The sequence below is a fragment of the Amblyomma americanum genome, chromosome 1, assembly GCF_052857255.1.
Source record: "Amblyomma americanum isolate KBUSLIRL-KWMA chromosome 1, ASM5285725v1, whole genome shotgun sequence".
Classification (NCBI taxonomy): Eukaryota; Metazoa; Arthropoda; class Arachnida; order Ixodida; family Ixodidae; genus Amblyomma; species Amblyomma americanum.
Genome location: NC_135497.1, coordinates 350027719 through 350044028, shown reverse-complemented (window position 1 = coordinate 350044028; position 16310 = coordinate 350027719). Strand labels below are relative to the sequence as shown.

The following is a 16310-nucleotide window of genomic DNA, read 5'->3' as shown; positions in this document are numbered from 1 at the left end:
TAATATACAAACTATGTTCTGTTGAGAAAAAAATTTTCGACCCATAATAAAAGGTTGGGATCGATGTTAAGCCTGCTACGCTTCAAAGTAATTGATGGTTAACAAGTTCAAACGCTTTGGAGAAATCTAGAAATATGCAGTTGATGTAGGATCCAGGGAGTATGGCAGCAAGAGGATCATCATTTAAAGATATGACCTGTGTCTCACTTGAAAAAGATTTGCGAAACCCGTGCTGATGTGGCGTAAAGAATGTGTTATATCAAGAAAATTATCCAGGTAGGAATACATTATATGTTCGAAGATTTTGCATGGAACGCTAGTTAAAGAAATTGGTCTATAGTTTGTGGGTGAGGGTACCACCTTGCCCACCCACCAATCGTTTGGTAACACTGAAGAATTCAAAAATTGAGTAAACAGGTTAGATAGGATTGTGGATGAGAACACATCGGTACTATTCAAAAACTTCAAATTAACATCTTCTATAGCGGAGGACGAAGACAGTTTTAAGTTCTTAATTAGGTTCTGCACACTGAGAAGTCAATACGTACCGTGTTCTTTGGTGGAAAAATCATGTCATCGATAACAGGCAAGGAAACAGACTGCAGTATATTTAAAAATACATCATTAAATGCATCGCAACACTAGGAATAACACCGCCACGGCGAAATTGCAAGTCCGCGGCCAGTGGAGTTTTCGCTTTAAAAACTGGAGGACGCTTAAGCTTCGTCTTAAGAGCAGGACGCGACAGCGTACGCGTTGCAGCATTGCCAAGGAATCCACGGAACGCCATTGTCCATTCGGCGCGACGCCTTGCCCGGACAATTGAAGGAAAGGAGACATATCTTGGTGGTAGCTGAGTGGTTAGCGCGCTCGGCTACTGATCTGGAGTTCCCGGGTTCGAACCCGACCGCAGCGGCTGCGTTTCGATGGAGGAGAAACGCAAAGAGCACCCGTGTGCTATGCGATGTCAGTGTACGTTAAAGATCCCTCTGGTGGTCGAAATTATTCCGCAGCCCTCCTCTACGACACCTCTTTCTTCTTGCACTCCCTCCTTTATCCCTTCCCTTACGGCGCGGTTCAGGTGTCCACCGAGATGAGAGGCGGACACGGCGCCATTTCCTTTCCCTATCAACCAATTATAGAAGAAAGGGAAGGAATTAACAAGAACAGGAGCCGCATTAGGATCCCCCTTTCCCAAAAAAACGTGCACCCAGAACTAGACATGAAACAAGACAAAAGAGATCCGAAGCGCTGGAACGCATATACGACCCATGGCTGCGATTGAATGGTGCAGGTGCCGCCCTTTGTCCAGTTCATCAATGGCCTGGGCCGTCTTGATAGCCCCGCCGAACGCTTTGTCATGGTAGCGAAAGCAGTGCAGCTTGTCAAAACAGCGCGCCAGCTCAACGCCACTCAGCGAAATGTGGTAGCCGAAATATTAGGAAGAGCGCTGGTTGCCAGAGGTAGCGTGTAGATCTTCTCGGGCCGCCGCTAATTCCCGCGAGGGGAGAGGCACTTGAACTTTCTTGGTTGTCCAGTCTACGAGCCGACAGCGTGCCTCTCACGTTGGTGGCGCACGAACACGTGATGCGCGGGCCGCGGGCGAACGATCCGTCGTGTGAATCGGCCTTTACGGCGCGGTTCGGGTGTCGGCCGATATGTGCGACAGATAGTGCGCCATTTACTTTACCAAAAACCAATTTTCAATTTTTTTCACCCGAACCACACCTTAAGGCAAGGAAAATGAAAATAAAATTGGTTTTAAGGAATGGAAATGACGCCGGTCTCACATATCTCGATGGACACCCAATTAACGCCATATGTGAAGGAAAAGCACCCTTATAAGACAAAACCGTATTCACTCGACGCGACTTTGTTTATTCCGAACTTTCGAGCTGGCGCGATGGTGGCACCACCATTTTCTTCATCTTTTTTTCAAACATCACCTCCCGGGCCCCCACTGTACAAGGCCCTGTACATGGGCTCTGGGAAAACAATATCACAAAGATCGTGGTACAAGTTTTTTTCTTTTAGTTTTGTACAAATATTCGCTGGAAAAACGTGCCGAAAGAAACTTAAAACTTGCTACATTTGTAAACTTGGAAGGGCAAAAAACGGGACGACGGACAGGGTAAGGGAACACAAAAAACAGGTTCACGAGCGCTACTACCAACTGTTTATTCATGCTGAGGTACAGAAGTTATATAGGAACAGAATTGTCGAGCATGCGCGTGGAAAAGGCACACAAACCGCACAATCACACAAACCGCACATCAGACATGCGCACAAGTTAATCAAAAAAAGAATCTAAAAAGGCACATTCCGATGAATAAACGTGTACAGACGTGTCACTGACACAACGATCGGACAGCTTTCGGATATAATAAGCCTCTAGAACGAGCCTAGCCTTATCATTGCCGCTCTTGCCTAGAACCGTGGTTTTCTCCAACCTTGCCCTACACGTGCACGAAGCAATGTGACGCACGATATTAGCACTAGTGTCTTTGTTTTCTATGTTTTTGGCATGCTCCCGTAGCCGGTCATTAATACAGCGGCCAGTTTGGCCGACGTATGAAGCCCCACACGAGAGGGGAATGCAGTACACCACTCCTATTGCACATTTGGTGTATGCGATCCCATGTTTTTTGTTGCAGCCCCTGCCGGCACAACCCATGATGCGGGGGCATAGCTTAGATAGCTTATTGGGTGCTGAGAACACCAAAGGCACACTGTGCCTGCCCGCCACTTTTTTTAGGTTGTGCGTGAGTTGGTGTACGTAAGGGACCACCACCGGCGTCGAAGAAGGGGGCTCAGACCTTTTTTGGGCGCCTTTGTGTTTCTGCAGGAGGGTTTCAGCAACAGCTGAAATGACCGGGCCAGGGAAGCCAGCAGATAGAAGTCGCTCAACCTGATCATTGACACTCTGTTGAATTTTATGAGGGCAACATTTTTGAAGCGCAGACTCCAGGCAAAGCGACGCAATACCTCGTTTAACCACCTTGGAATGAGCCGAGTCGTAGCTGAGGAGCTCTTTGTTGGCTCGGGGGGAGTACATTCAGCAAATATGGTCTCGGCAGAACATAAGCTTGAGGTCTAAAAAACGCAACGCCTGACTTTCAGGCAGTTCATGGGTAAAAACTAAACCTTTCCCAAGTCAATTAAAAGTATTTAAAACCAATGAAACAATATGGTCAAGGGATGTAGAGTTCCCTGGTCTTAAAATAATTAAAAAGTCATCAACATATCTAAAAACTTTAAAAACTGGCCCCCCTTCAAAAGTCTGTTCAAGAAGGCGGTCAATTGAAGATAAAAATATGTCACATAAAATTGGAGATACACACGAGCCTATACAGATACCTTTACGCTGCAGAAAAAAACTGGTTGTCATGAGAGATAAATGTTACCTGCAAGTAGTATTCTAATAATCTTAAAAAATTATCTACCGAAATTGCAGCTGAGTTCTGGAAGGCCACAGCCCCGAGCCTTCAATGCTTTCTCTGACCGAAGCTAACAGCTCAGCATGTGGAACAGAATAAAACAAGTCTTGTATATCAATGGAAAAGGCTAAATCCATCCGATCGTTGGTCTGCACAAAATCGGCAACTTCTTGTGACTTCTTAATCAGAAAGGGGTCATCAACGGGAGTGTGTTTAAGCTTGCTGAGCAAGAAACGGCTGACGTTGTGTTGCCACGAGCCCTTCTCGCTAACAGTAGTTCTAAATGGCATATCCGGTTTGTGCGTTTTTGCCGAGAAGAAAACATCCAGGGAATTCTTTGAGCTGGCATTGATGGCAGTTGCCAAGGACGACAAATGTAGGCTGCTGCAAAAGGCAATGAATTTTGTTTTCACCCTGGCTTGGCTTCGTTTAACGCGCACAAAATTTTTGTGAACCGCATGTTTGTTGTCATGCCTAATGGCCTCTTTAATGTAAAAGCTCTCCAAGCTTTGAATCCTTCCAATTCGAGCCTCGTCTAGGCATAGCTCAAGCAACATAAAATTAGATATGCTACTTTAAGACGGTAATGCTGAGCATACGCCCCATGGAATACGTAATGAAAATCAATTCCCCCAAACCTCCCGAAACACACTAACGTACACATGTTACTAGTTTTGCCTAAACATGCGTAGGAAAACCGCAATGCGACAAGCTTGTTTCACGGTCACTTGTTGGTTGACTTCGGCCGTGGTTAACCTGATCTCTTACCTCTTTCTTCCACCCACTTGTTCTATGCAGAAAGGGCCGTCGCCACGCTGCAGCTCCACGATGCAATCACGTGAGTAGTTACGTTTGCGGTGCACAGTTCGAGCATTTGGAATATTTGTGATCTGGCAAACCCCCTCTTTTGCGCAGTGCGACTTGGTCGGAAAAGGCAGCCAGAGGTTATTCCCGGCTCATAGGGGACAGCATCTTCCAGTGCGAAGTGAGAACGTTGTTAAAGCCCCTTTTCCCTGCAGTCACAAGATTTTCGTTTCAGTGCGCTAGCACTACGGTTTTCAATCTCGAAAAAAACCCGTTGTCTGTTTGTCTGAAGCCAGCTCTAGACCTACAGAAATAAAATAGACACGGCCGCGCCTGCGCCGCGAGTGGGATTCGAACCCGCTGCGGCGCGAATCGATCAGCATCGTTGACAAATGCACGAGAGCACTACACGCTTTCGCCGCAGGCTAACAAGCCTCGTGTTTAACTGCAACACACTCTAGCGCTCTGCATTGTATGTCGTGTTCTTCGTCAACTTCCATCCGTGCGCAATGAATCCAGAACACACCAATATCGCAATGTCCTCTGAGGACGCGTTAATCTGTCACAAAAATTCGATAGTGCGCTACAGCTACGGCCCCCAATCACAGATTTCGGTGGTCTTTGCTTGAAGCCTGTTCTTGAAACCCTATCCTAGAACCGAAAGCGAAATTAAACGCGCCGTGCTAGCGCACATACTTCGCATTTGGCCAAGTAAGCTAAATAGGCTGTATTATTTTGTTTACAGGAAATTTGTTTTTAATGCCATGCCGACGAGGCACTTCAAGCACAGGCACATTAGTTCTTGGAGCATTAAAAAAAGTTTTTTTTTGTCTAGCGATCGTTGGAACCAAGAACACTGTAAACGCCAACGAGCGTGACCCCTCGGATAGTAAGGTTCTCTCGTGCGAGACGTCATAGACTCATTAACAGCAGCAACAACAAAAAAACTTGCGCAAACTATGTTGGTGCATTCGAGCTGTGCACGCTATACGTGATGACTCAGATTTTCATCCTGAAGTGAACAGAACGAAAACGACTGCAGGATGTAAGAAGGACGCAACGCAAGCGCTGCGATGTGTTTGATTTTCATCAATTACAAAGATTTTAATCGTGCTTGTCTCACCGGTATCGCTGCAGAGTATGTAAAACTCACGCGAAGTGGCTTTGCAAATCAAAAATATCAAGAAAGCGGCGAGCGTAAGCGTTTACGGAGGAGTGGTGTGGTTAGCATTGGCTGCGGTCCTCGACAGATTTAAAAGTTCAGTATACCATTCCAATGATGAGTGGCCCTCATGCGCCCGCGGGAAATTGCGCGAGCTCTTCCTCACAATTCCCTGGTACTCGAGTAATGGGGGTAACAGCTAGCGTGAGCATATCAGGTTAGCCCAATTGTCAGTGCATCTCGACAATGTCAATGCACAACGGCGTGTCATTGGCTGGCGCACTTCCGCCTATTTGCCATCGTGTCCGCTGCCAATATGAATGCCGAAGTGAACCATTTTTAAGTGTGACATGGCCGCTGATTCGTGGGCGGTAGCCGTAGTTCCCACTACTTGGGGGACACAAAGCTGTCAGGCAGGGTGCAAACGGAATAACAGTGGTACGACCGTCCATGGTGTGCTAAGGTGCCTCTCGTCTGAGTAAGAGGCGTTCGGTGCACAAGTTCCAGCCGACTCTCGCAGAAGGTGATCAGCGACGGGATCGTGAGCCTGCTGTGGCGCAACCCAGACAGCTACGAGGAGCCACTACAGTTCTGCCCCCGGATGAACAATACCGTCTGCTATATCACCGAGAACGAGAGCCAGGTATACATTGTGATCCTCGATGCACCTACAGCGCTATGCGATCATCCGAAATTCCACACAACGCTAGGGGATCTGTTGAGTGATTGTTTAGACATGTTCCATGAGATATTAGGGGTCATGCGTTCCTGGAAAGGGCTACTGCCAGTAAAACAAACTGAAACTTAACAGGATGTGAATAACTTTTAATGGCGCACTCTGTAGTCAACAGCCGACGGTCGATGATTACAACTGGAAAGGGACCGTTATTTGTTTCCACTTATGCGGAGTTCGGAGGAGGTCTTTTTTAATACATTCAATTCACCGTGACGACAGTATTCATGCAGCGAATATCATGCCTCAGCAATGAGACCGATCTATTTCATAGCGAACGAACAAGGAAAAAACCATTGGAGTAGAGTTTTGTGGTTGTCTTTCTCGAAGCCTTGTTCGACTTAGTGCGCTAAATTTTTCTTTTTGAAGAGCTGAGAACAAAGCGGAAACATTATCGGTGTATAGTCTTACACAGCGACATAGGGATTGTTAGGATCATTGAGACCAGAAGCTGAATCAGAGGTAACAGAAAATACTTCAAAACTGCACTTAGCTGGGCTAGTTAGTCACACTCCTTTATTATACTATTAGCAACAAATGAAACGCGAACAACACAATTGAATCAAATAGAAATTGAGAAGTTCTTAGACGGGGGAACCTCAATACTGGTGGAGGTTAATTTCACTTGTATTTAATCACCAGGAGCTAATATCCTGGTGCTTTATTGTTGGCACTTCAGTTCTCCTGTTCGCGTTTAAATCGTTGCTGACAGTACATTCAGTGCGCCCAGATGCGGACAGGCAGGGAAGGAATACGAACACAGCGTCTTGGTGAGCTGTAGCGCTATATAGTATACAACGATGCGAAACCAACTAGCCCCACAAAACTACTCGAGAGTAAAGTTTATAGCATACATTGAGCTTTGTTTCATGAGCTATACAGCACTGTGTCCGTCCTCCTCCTGTGTCGGTCAACGTCTTGTTGCGATGCAAGGAATATAGAGATTACAGCAAACATTAAATTCATCTTGTCTTTCTCAGGATCTACCTGTCACTGTTTATGGCTTCACAGCCGCAATTATTCTTGCATAGAGTGCTCGAACGGCGCACTGCGCGACAAAGGCAGTTAAATTAGGCTGCACGTACGAAATGCGAGGCGATAGTGGCTATATGACTCGCAGATCTAGGCCTACGTTGCTGCATTGAAGCAAAAATATTGCCTTGGAGGCCAACCGCCATGGCCAGATGTCGCTTTGTTCGGTGTGCACCACGCTGCTAGCGTGCTTTTCCAGGAGACTGGTTTGTGGCTGTGCATGGACGAATCATGCAAAGCGCACGTGTACGAAAGACGCTGACAAAAGTCGACTGTAATAACACCGACCACGCCTGGCAATGGTTGCTGCGTTTATTCTTTCAGTTTCTGGTCGTCGCCTACAATCCGCTAGGGCAGAGGGCGAAGCACTACGTTCGACTTCCAGTCTCTTCCAAAGAGGGCTACTAGGTCGAGACGCGCCTGAACGAGACCCTGTGGACGCAGGTACGGGAGCGGCGAAAGCCTCTGAGAGGCAGCATGAATGGTGTTTTGTGTGTCGTGCAGCTCATACTCCCAGCTGCAAGACGCTGGGAAAAGGCCAACAGGGATAAATCCCGCGCTCGAAATAAGATCGAGCTTGTCATAAATGTGAAGCCTGAAGCGCATCTGCTCTTGATTGCATGTGTGCCGCTGTTTTGCGCACTTCAGCGCAATAAGTGCCAAATCAGAACCCAAAGCGGGCCACACATGCATGTTAGCTATCTATTCATGCCTCACAAAAAAACGCTGTAAATTCTCTAGCTCTTATTTGCATGACTCCATTACCCTTCGCACATGCACATCAACATCGATCTGCGACGCAAGCAGGATGTGTTGGCGCTGCTGTCGCCGAAAAAAAAAGGGGGGGGGGGGATAGCAGGTAGGGGTACGGCCTATAGTAATTGGTGGAAACAAAAGTTTTCAAAGTAGTTCCTAATTTCCCAGTGCACCCATGAAGCCGCCCTTCATGGACAAATCCAAGTACATCCCACGGCGTGATGTGTAAAAATGAAACGTCATTTCAATGCCGATGCGATTTAAAAAAACGCAAATAAGTGTGTGATGGAGTTACTTCGGGTTGGGTACTGTCTGGGGCACCGAGCGATGGAAACACACGTAAAATATACTGTGAGAAACAATTTTCTCTCTTCACAGTGATCCTACGAACTTTGCCGTTCGTAACAGCTGGCGAGTCATTTAAGAAACACATGAAAAACCATTCAACGTTCTTGCAAAAGCTGGTATCTTTTAAAATGTCACGACAAAGGTCTGCTGTGATGCTACACATTCCTCCCACAACGTTTAAGCGCTGTTATGTCTGGCGTGCCTTCCAGTCCAAATGAATAAAGACGCGAACTCCCGACATGGATTTCCAGAAAACCAAAGAAATGTGACTGCAAAGACGCGCTCGCGGAAGGAATGGCAGAGGCAGCGACGACAATGGCGTCCCCATGTGGTCGAGCATTCCATCGGGTCGACGAACCGAGTGTTGTTCTCTTTAGTTATGCTGGGGTTGAAAATTGAGAGAGATTAGAGCCTTCGACAAAAGTTCCGCGTTCCGGTTATCAGACGCCGAAGTGCAAGGTCTTTCAACACCTGCTTGGAGACAGCCTGACATTCCTGGGCCACATGGGCCCGAATTCCTGTGTCATGCACGCTCATTCCTGGGCCACATGGACGTCTTCTGAACCCACGTGTGCGCCCACGTGGAAGCTGTGTTGACGACAACGTGATCGCGTCCTGTTCCCTTTCCATCGACCGAACTGCGAGAGAACATCACGACCGCCCTGCCGGAGGCGCTCCCACCAGTGTCATCGTCTGCACGTTAGATTGGACATCAGTCTTCAAACTGTATTCCCGAGCCAGTGATCTGGGGAATACGAAGGGTATTTCTCGAGCTGCTGGTTTGGTACCAGAGAGCCCCCTCTTGAGAGAGACTTTTTGCTGGGAGACACTCTCGACCGCGAAGAAGCTCCCTTTACTGAGAAGCACTCTCAGTTGCTCTCACCTGTCCAATATGTAAATAATTTTTGCATAAGGTTTTCCTTGTTTAAGTGCGAAAAAGAAAAAAAAGAAAAAAGCGCAGGTCTCACCGAGATTTGAACTCGGATCGCTGGATTCAGAGTCCAGAGTGCTAACCATTGCACCATGAGTCCGCAAATCGAACCCGAGCGGCCACGCCCGAACGCGAAGAAGCGGTGCAAGCGGGTGCTCAAGAAACGTCCAGGGCAGTTTAAGTGGGAAAAAGAAAAAAAAGCGCAGGCCTCACCGAGATTTGAACTCGGGTCGCTGGATTCAGAGTCCAGAGTGCTAACCATTTCACCATCAGTCCGCAAATCTTTTTTTTTCTTTATGGCCTGGCTTTGACATTGCACAAGAACGACTAGAACAAAATTACAGGACACAATGAACAAATGCATTATTAAATCAAAAGGTACTCCCTCTTCGTTATCAATGGACAGATACCGTATTACATAGGGGTGAAGTGAAAATTGTTTCGTTATCGTCCTTTGGAGTACGTCCCAAAAGTAAACCCCTTCCCAACAATGCAGAAAAACGTGCTTTATCGTTTCTGGTTGCTTGCAGATAAGGCAGTTAGGACCCCACAGAACAAATAAGCCCTTATCCTGTAAAAACATTTTGACTGATAACGTTCTAGTGTGCAACTTGAAAAAAAGTTTTAACCCCTGGCTCGACATGCATTCTCTTTACCCTCTTTAGCACATTCCTTCCAGGACCTCCACTGTACAAGACTCTGTACATTGGTTCCGGCAGAAAAACTTCACATATATCCTTATACAGCTTCTTCTTGTTCACTGTAGATAAATATTCGTTGGAAAACGTAGTTGAGAGAAACCGCACACTTGCGACAACTTCTCTAAAGTACCCAAAAATTCCGCCCGACAGGGTTTCGGTTGCAACAACAAAGTCAAGCAGCGCCCGCCCGAGCCTTACTTGGCACGCGGTGCGCAAAAACGGATCACTGACATCACGCAGAAACATAAATCTGTTAACAATCTGCCGCAAGAAAAGGTGTCCCAGACCCACTCCACCATCCTTAACTATTCTAAATAAATTCGTCCGGCTGCACCTTTCCCATTGCGCAGCCCACACAAAAACAGCAAAAATTCGATGTAGCTTCTGTACGTTCATTCTTCCAGAATGCAACGCTTACATCACATACCACACCCTGCTGATAAAGAAAATATTGCACACGGTGGCGCTGGCAAAAGTTGATCAGCCTGTTCCTTTCCATCTTTCCGCCTTTTCGCGCACATCCTGGGTCTGCGCTTTCCAGTATGTCTCGCTATCGCGATAGCTTTCTAGCGGTACTCCCAGGAACTTCGTTGGGGCCTTCACCCAGGTTACGTTTGCAAAGTGGTCAGGCGTTGTTTGCCATGATCCGTGCCCGAGCCCCACTGACTGACCAGTTCACTCTGCTGCCCGATTCTTTGCAGAATACAGCGACGCATTCAATGGTCTCAGTTACACATTCTCGATTAACGGAAAAAACCGCCAAATCATCTGCATATGCCAGCAGCTTGACCTCCACCGCTTGCAACCGAAAACCAGTGATCCTCTCGTTTCCAATGCTGTTTAAACACAGCGCCTCAATGTAATTGGCAAATAGAAGAGGGCTGAGGGGGCCACCTTGACGTACCGAACGCCGCACGAAAATGGTGGGCCCCCAGACTCTGGTTAACAATCAATCTTGTCATGCAGTTCTGATACGCCAAGGGGACTCCCTCCCGGATAACAGAACCAACATTCACGCAATCCAGAATGCACAGCAAAATTTTATGCGCGACACAGTCGAACGCCTTTTCGAGGTCAAGCTGCAAGATGGCAACGCGACTATTCGTAAGGTCACAACACTCGAGCACACATCTTCCCTTGTGTATGTTAGTAAGAATAGACCGGCCCATTATCCAACACGTTTTAAGGGGGCCAACAATTCGCTGGATTACATACTGTAACCTTTGCGCCAACACCTTCATGTTAATTTTGTAATCCACGTTTGTGAGTGCAATTGGCCTGTACTCCGTTACGCGTCGTAACTTTTAAGGGGGCCAACAATTCGCTGGATTACATTCTGTAACATTTGCGCCAACACCTTCATGTAAATTTTTTAATCCACGTTTGTGAGTGCAATTGGCCTGTACCCTGTTACGTGTCGTAACTTGTCAGCTTCATCAGTTTTGGGGATTAGGACAGTGTGTGATTTACCAAAAGACGGAGGCAATTCATCTACATCGTAAGCTTCATTAAATACCGTTGTCAACACACGCGCAATACTGCATGCTCTTAAATGCTTTGTAAAACGCCGCACTTAACCCGCCTGGTCCTGGTGATTTCCCATAATTTAAATTGTCTATTGCCGTTTCAACCTCTGATTCGGTTATTGCGAGCTCTAACTCGTCTTTCTGCTCGTCACTAAGACGCTGCATTGCCCCCAGAAACCTGTCCTTAAACGTGTTCGTGTCTGAGTCATGTAATTCGAGGAACGCCTGATAGTACTAAAAAAACGCACGTTGTATATGTTCGTTTTCGTCTGATAAGATGCCACCCCATTCCATGCTGTCAACGTGATTTCGCCGGGAATGGGCCTTGTCAATGCCCAAGGCTCGTTTCGTCGGCGTCTCCCCTGCAGCACCTTCTTCCGCTCTGGCCCGCCCCAATGCTCCGCGATATCGGTCCTCTTCTATTAGTTGAATTTTTTTGTTTTTATTTTCCTGATGTCATCGATCCATTTACCAGGCGCTTCACATTCCTTTTCGAGCAGTTTTGCAAGCATACACCTCAGATTGCGTTCTTTTAGTTTGTCTTCGTGCGCAATGGCACTAGACCATTCGACTGCTTTAATTTTAACCTGTTCTTTGCAAAGTTCCCACTGTTGCATATTTTCGGTGCACTACTTGGCTCTATTTTGCTGATTTCTCTGATTACTGCGCGGTTAAACTCATTGTCCTTAATTAGCTTATTTATTTTCCATAGATCCCAACTAAAAGCACTGCCCGGTTTTTTCATTCCTATCCCACATTCTACTAAACAGTGGTCCGAAAAAGACACCGGCACTACATGGTAACTGTTGCATTTTGAAATCACGTCAAGCGATACATAAATGCGGTCAAGTCGAGCATGGCTTGTCCTTTGAAAGTGTGTGTACATCACACCGATCGCACCTTGCATACACTCCGCCACATCCTCAAGGTTTCATTTGCTTATGATTTGCGACAGTATCTTCGTACTTGCCTCCCTGAACACCCTTGCACTGGTCTGATCGCAGCCGTTCAGGACGCAGTAGAAGTCGCCCATGATAAGCTGTTTCACGAAACAAAGACGCTGTTCAGCACTGAAAAAATGCGGCCCTTTCGTCCGCAACATTTGGGGCATACACACAGACAACCCACCACTCAGCGTTATTCAATGTAAAATCGACAGCGACACATCGGCCTGAAGGGCACGAGAAATGATCGTGCACGACAAGACCCGGCAACTTCTTTACAAAAAGGACGCTACCAGCAGATGTACCAATCGCATGGCTTACAACAGCGTAGAATCTAGACGTTAAACGTCGCATCATGCTGCCGGTCTCTTCCTCCCCGTCTACTTCTGTCACCTGCACGGCCAGTAGGTCGATATCGTGCTCCGTTAAGAGCGGCTACACTTGGCTTTGCTTTTTCTTTCCTGCCGAGCCCCTAATATTTAGTGTGGCTACTTTCAACAGGGTTACCGAAGCCATTTTCGCACAGAGTGAAGAGGCCAAGAGCATGGTGCTTACCCTTCCCGTCTAGCACATGGCTAGACGCCGTCGTTGCCACCGTAGCCATCCGGTGCAGGGCCCTGACCTTGCCGCGGAGCTGCCTTAGCACGCTTGTCCGCCAAAAAGTTTGGTGTAGGTCTGAGGGAACACCGTCGGGACTGAGCAGTTTTTGCTGGCGGCTCCTCACCACTGGAAGCAGCCGCCTTGTCCACTTGGCGGCCGGTCAGGGCATGAGGGCGCTTGGCTGAGGCGGTGCCACTCGCTGAACGGGCGCAGCTCTGGTCCTGCTGTTTCTCGCTGTTCATTGGCTCGGCGTCCTTCGTTGCCGGGATGCTCTCCCCGTTTGTCGACGTGTTGCCCTGACTCACGAGTAATTCTCGCTATTCACCTTGCTTCCCCTCTTCACTAGTGTCTCCGCTAGGAGGCCTCGAAATATCGGTCGTCCCAGCGGCCTTGCCAAATTCCTCGTCCCCTTTTCCCGCCTCCTCCCCCTCGACGACATCCATCAGAAGCTCTGGGGGTATCGTCTCTCGATACCGCACCAGTAGGCACCGCGTATGTACGAACTCACTATCGCCGTGGCCGTAACGCCTGCATTTAGAGCATCGCGATACCTTGCATTCACGTCGAACGTTACTCGTGCCACGGCACCCTAGGCACTGCATAAGCCGCCCAGACACCGCAACAAGGGCCAGCTCTCCGGCGACGCGTGACTGGTGTGGCAGGTCGTCAACCTTCATGCCGGATTTCAGATTCAGGAGAACGGTCCTGGTAGTAGACCCCTTCTCTCTGACGCCTGAAACACGCCAATGCTCCCGGGTCACCTCCGTTACGTTCCCAAATGCCGCAAGTGCCGTCCGAATGTCGTCGTCGGATACACCATGCAGCATCCAGTGCAGCCGTAGTTTCACCAGTTGGTCGGCAGGATCGATGATAATCCAGCGCCGTCCTTTAACTTCCAGTTCCTTGAACGCTGCCAGCTTCTTCGTTGCTGCGATACTGTTGAGCGTGACCGCCCAAACATGGTTGACCTCATACGCCTTCAACGCCACAACGTCGGGGAGCGCACCGGCGTTGGCGAGGGCGTCGCGGAAATAATCGACCCTGTAGGGCCTAACTCACACGTCGCCGTGCAAAAAAATGGTGTTGAACACAACACGACCGGTAGACAACGTAGGCAACATAACTTGGTAGTCCTGGTCTTCTTTATCTTCAATCCTGTTTCCGCGACCCGCAACGGCCACTATCGCCGCTCCGCCGGAGCTCATGATCCTGCGTCCGCACCGAACTTGTAGCCGGAAGTAGAATGTCATGAGTTCGCAAATCGTTCCCGGGCGCCAACGCCGGAACACGGTGAAGTGGTGCAAGCGGGTGCTCAAGAAATGTCCAAGGTAGTTTAAGTGGGAAAAAGAAAAAATAGAGAAAGCGCAGGTCTCACCGAGATTCGAACTCGGATCGCTGGATTCAGTGTCCAGAGTGCTAACCTTTTCACCATGAATCCGCAAATCTTTTTTTTTCTTTATTGCCTAATTTGACATAGAAACAAAACAATTTTCATATAAATGTTAAAACTGACAGCGACACGTTGGCTATCACGTAAGGTTTAAAATCTCTACAAACACACAAGTTCGTCCTGTGAGGTAATCCACTCAGGTGGATCGGGCAGACCCCTGTATACTTCTCTAAGGAGCACCACACTTTCAATGAAGTTTTCGCTCACAGGACGTGTATTGAGGTCTGCATGTCGAACTTGCATCCTAGTTTTCCACAGGCTGTGGAGGCCCAGGAGCATGATTAAATCCAAAGGTATGCCCTCACTCTCTACTGGTAGAAACCGTATCCCATATGGTTCTAAAGGAAGTTCTTTTTTCAGTGTTCTCTGGAGGACATCCCAATGAAAGATTGGGTCCCAACAACCCAGAAAGACGTGCTGTATTGTTTCAGGCTTCTTGCAAAGAAGGCAGTTTGTTGTCCAAGGAACGAAAATACCGTTTTCATGCAACCAAGTTTTAACTGGTAGTGTGTTGGAATGTAACTTAAAGAAGAAAGTTTTAACTGAGGGTCTAACTGGCATCCTTTTCACACGTTTTAAGACATCTTGTCCAGGGCCTGCACGTTGCTGTAAATGGTACATTGGCAATGGAATAATCACATCCACAAGATCCTTATAGAGTTTCCGTTTGCACACATTGCTCAAGTAGTGCAATGTAAAACGCGCGTGCAACATTCTGTACGACCGGACAACTTCGCGCATGTAACCTGTCACTGCGCCACCCATATTATCACTGGAGGAGACCACAAACTGAAGGAGCATTTTTCGCAGTCGTGCCTGGATGACTGTCCGCAAAAAGGCGTCGCCCTGGTCGCGAAGAAAAAAATAGCGTGAAACAACCTTTCGCAAAAATAAATGCACAAGCCCCAACCCACCAGATTTTACACGAAGAAACAAATTTGTTCTGCGACATTTTTTCCACGTTGATGGCCACATGAAAACTGCAAATACGCGGTTGATTTCCTGGATGCCAACCCGAGCAGCGGAAAGCACATTCATGACATACCATATCTTTGCAACAAGGAACACATTACACACATAAGCACGAGAAAACATTGACAGTGGCTTGCCTTGTCATCGATTTGCCTTCTCTCTCGCCCTCTCCGCTTCGTTGCACCCAGTAGTGGGTGGGATCACGGTATGAGTTGAGTGGCACGCCCAGATACTGAGTCGGCAAGTTCGACCATTGCAAACGTGAAAAGTGCTGAGGTGTGACGTCCCAGTCGCCGTGCCAAAACCCAGCACTCTTTTCCCAGTTCACTTTACAGCCTGTCTGTTGACAGAATTTTTCCACAACAGTGATAGTTTCTTGAACACTTTCTCTGTTGGAACAAAACACCGCAATTTCATCTGCGTACGCTAGTATTTTCACATGCGCTGACTGTAGCCTAAGACCACTTATACGGTCGTTATTGATGATCGCCAAACAAAGAGGCTTGAGATAGGCTGCAAACAATAAGGATGACAGAGGGCAGCCTTGTCTTACTGACGATCTCACGAAAATACTAACAGTGAGCTCCCCATTAACAATTCTCGTCGTGCAGTTCGCATATGCCATTCTAACGCCCTCCAAAATGACGCGGCCAACGTTTGAGCGTTCCAATAACAGGAACAGGGCGTCATGTCCTGTTTCGGAGTTCGGAGATACTAGACAACACGAAAAAAGTTGAGTTATTAATGCCGCATTACTGTATATAAGTATTCGTTTTTCCCTAACACAATTCTGGACTGGAATAAGCTTCCGAATGATGTGATTTGTGCACCTTATTTCCAAAGTGCGGTTGAAATGGTGATCTGATGTATTTCTCCAAGGTCTCGTACGTTTTAGCAGCGCTGTGCAGATCTAT

At 47.6% G+C, this 16310-nt stretch overlaps 1 non-coding gene and 1 pseudogene across 2 annotated transcripts in view; one reads left to right on the top strand and one right to left on the bottom strand.

Moving 5' to 3' along the window:
* Positions 1 to 4121: 4121 nt before the first annotated feature.
* Positions 4122 to 16310, top strand: part of LOC144121584 (lysosomal alpha-mannosidase-like) — a 96534-nt pseudogene continuing 84345 nt past the window's right edge. The window contains exons 1-5 of the transcript XR_013312645.1: positions 4122 to 4125; positions 4236 to 4275; positions 4353 to 4422; positions 5924 to 6046; positions 7493 to 7612. The product of XR_013312645.1 is annotated as a lysosomal alpha-mannosidase-like (transcript). The remainder of the gene's footprint in view (positions 4126 to 4235; positions 4276 to 4352; positions 4423 to 5923; positions 6047 to 7492; positions 7613 to 16310) is intronic.
* TRNAQ-CUG (transfer RNA glutamine (anticodon CUG)) lies at positions 9232 to 9303 on the bottom strand. The gene has a single exon. It is a non-coding gene; the product is annotated as a tRNA-Gln (tRNA).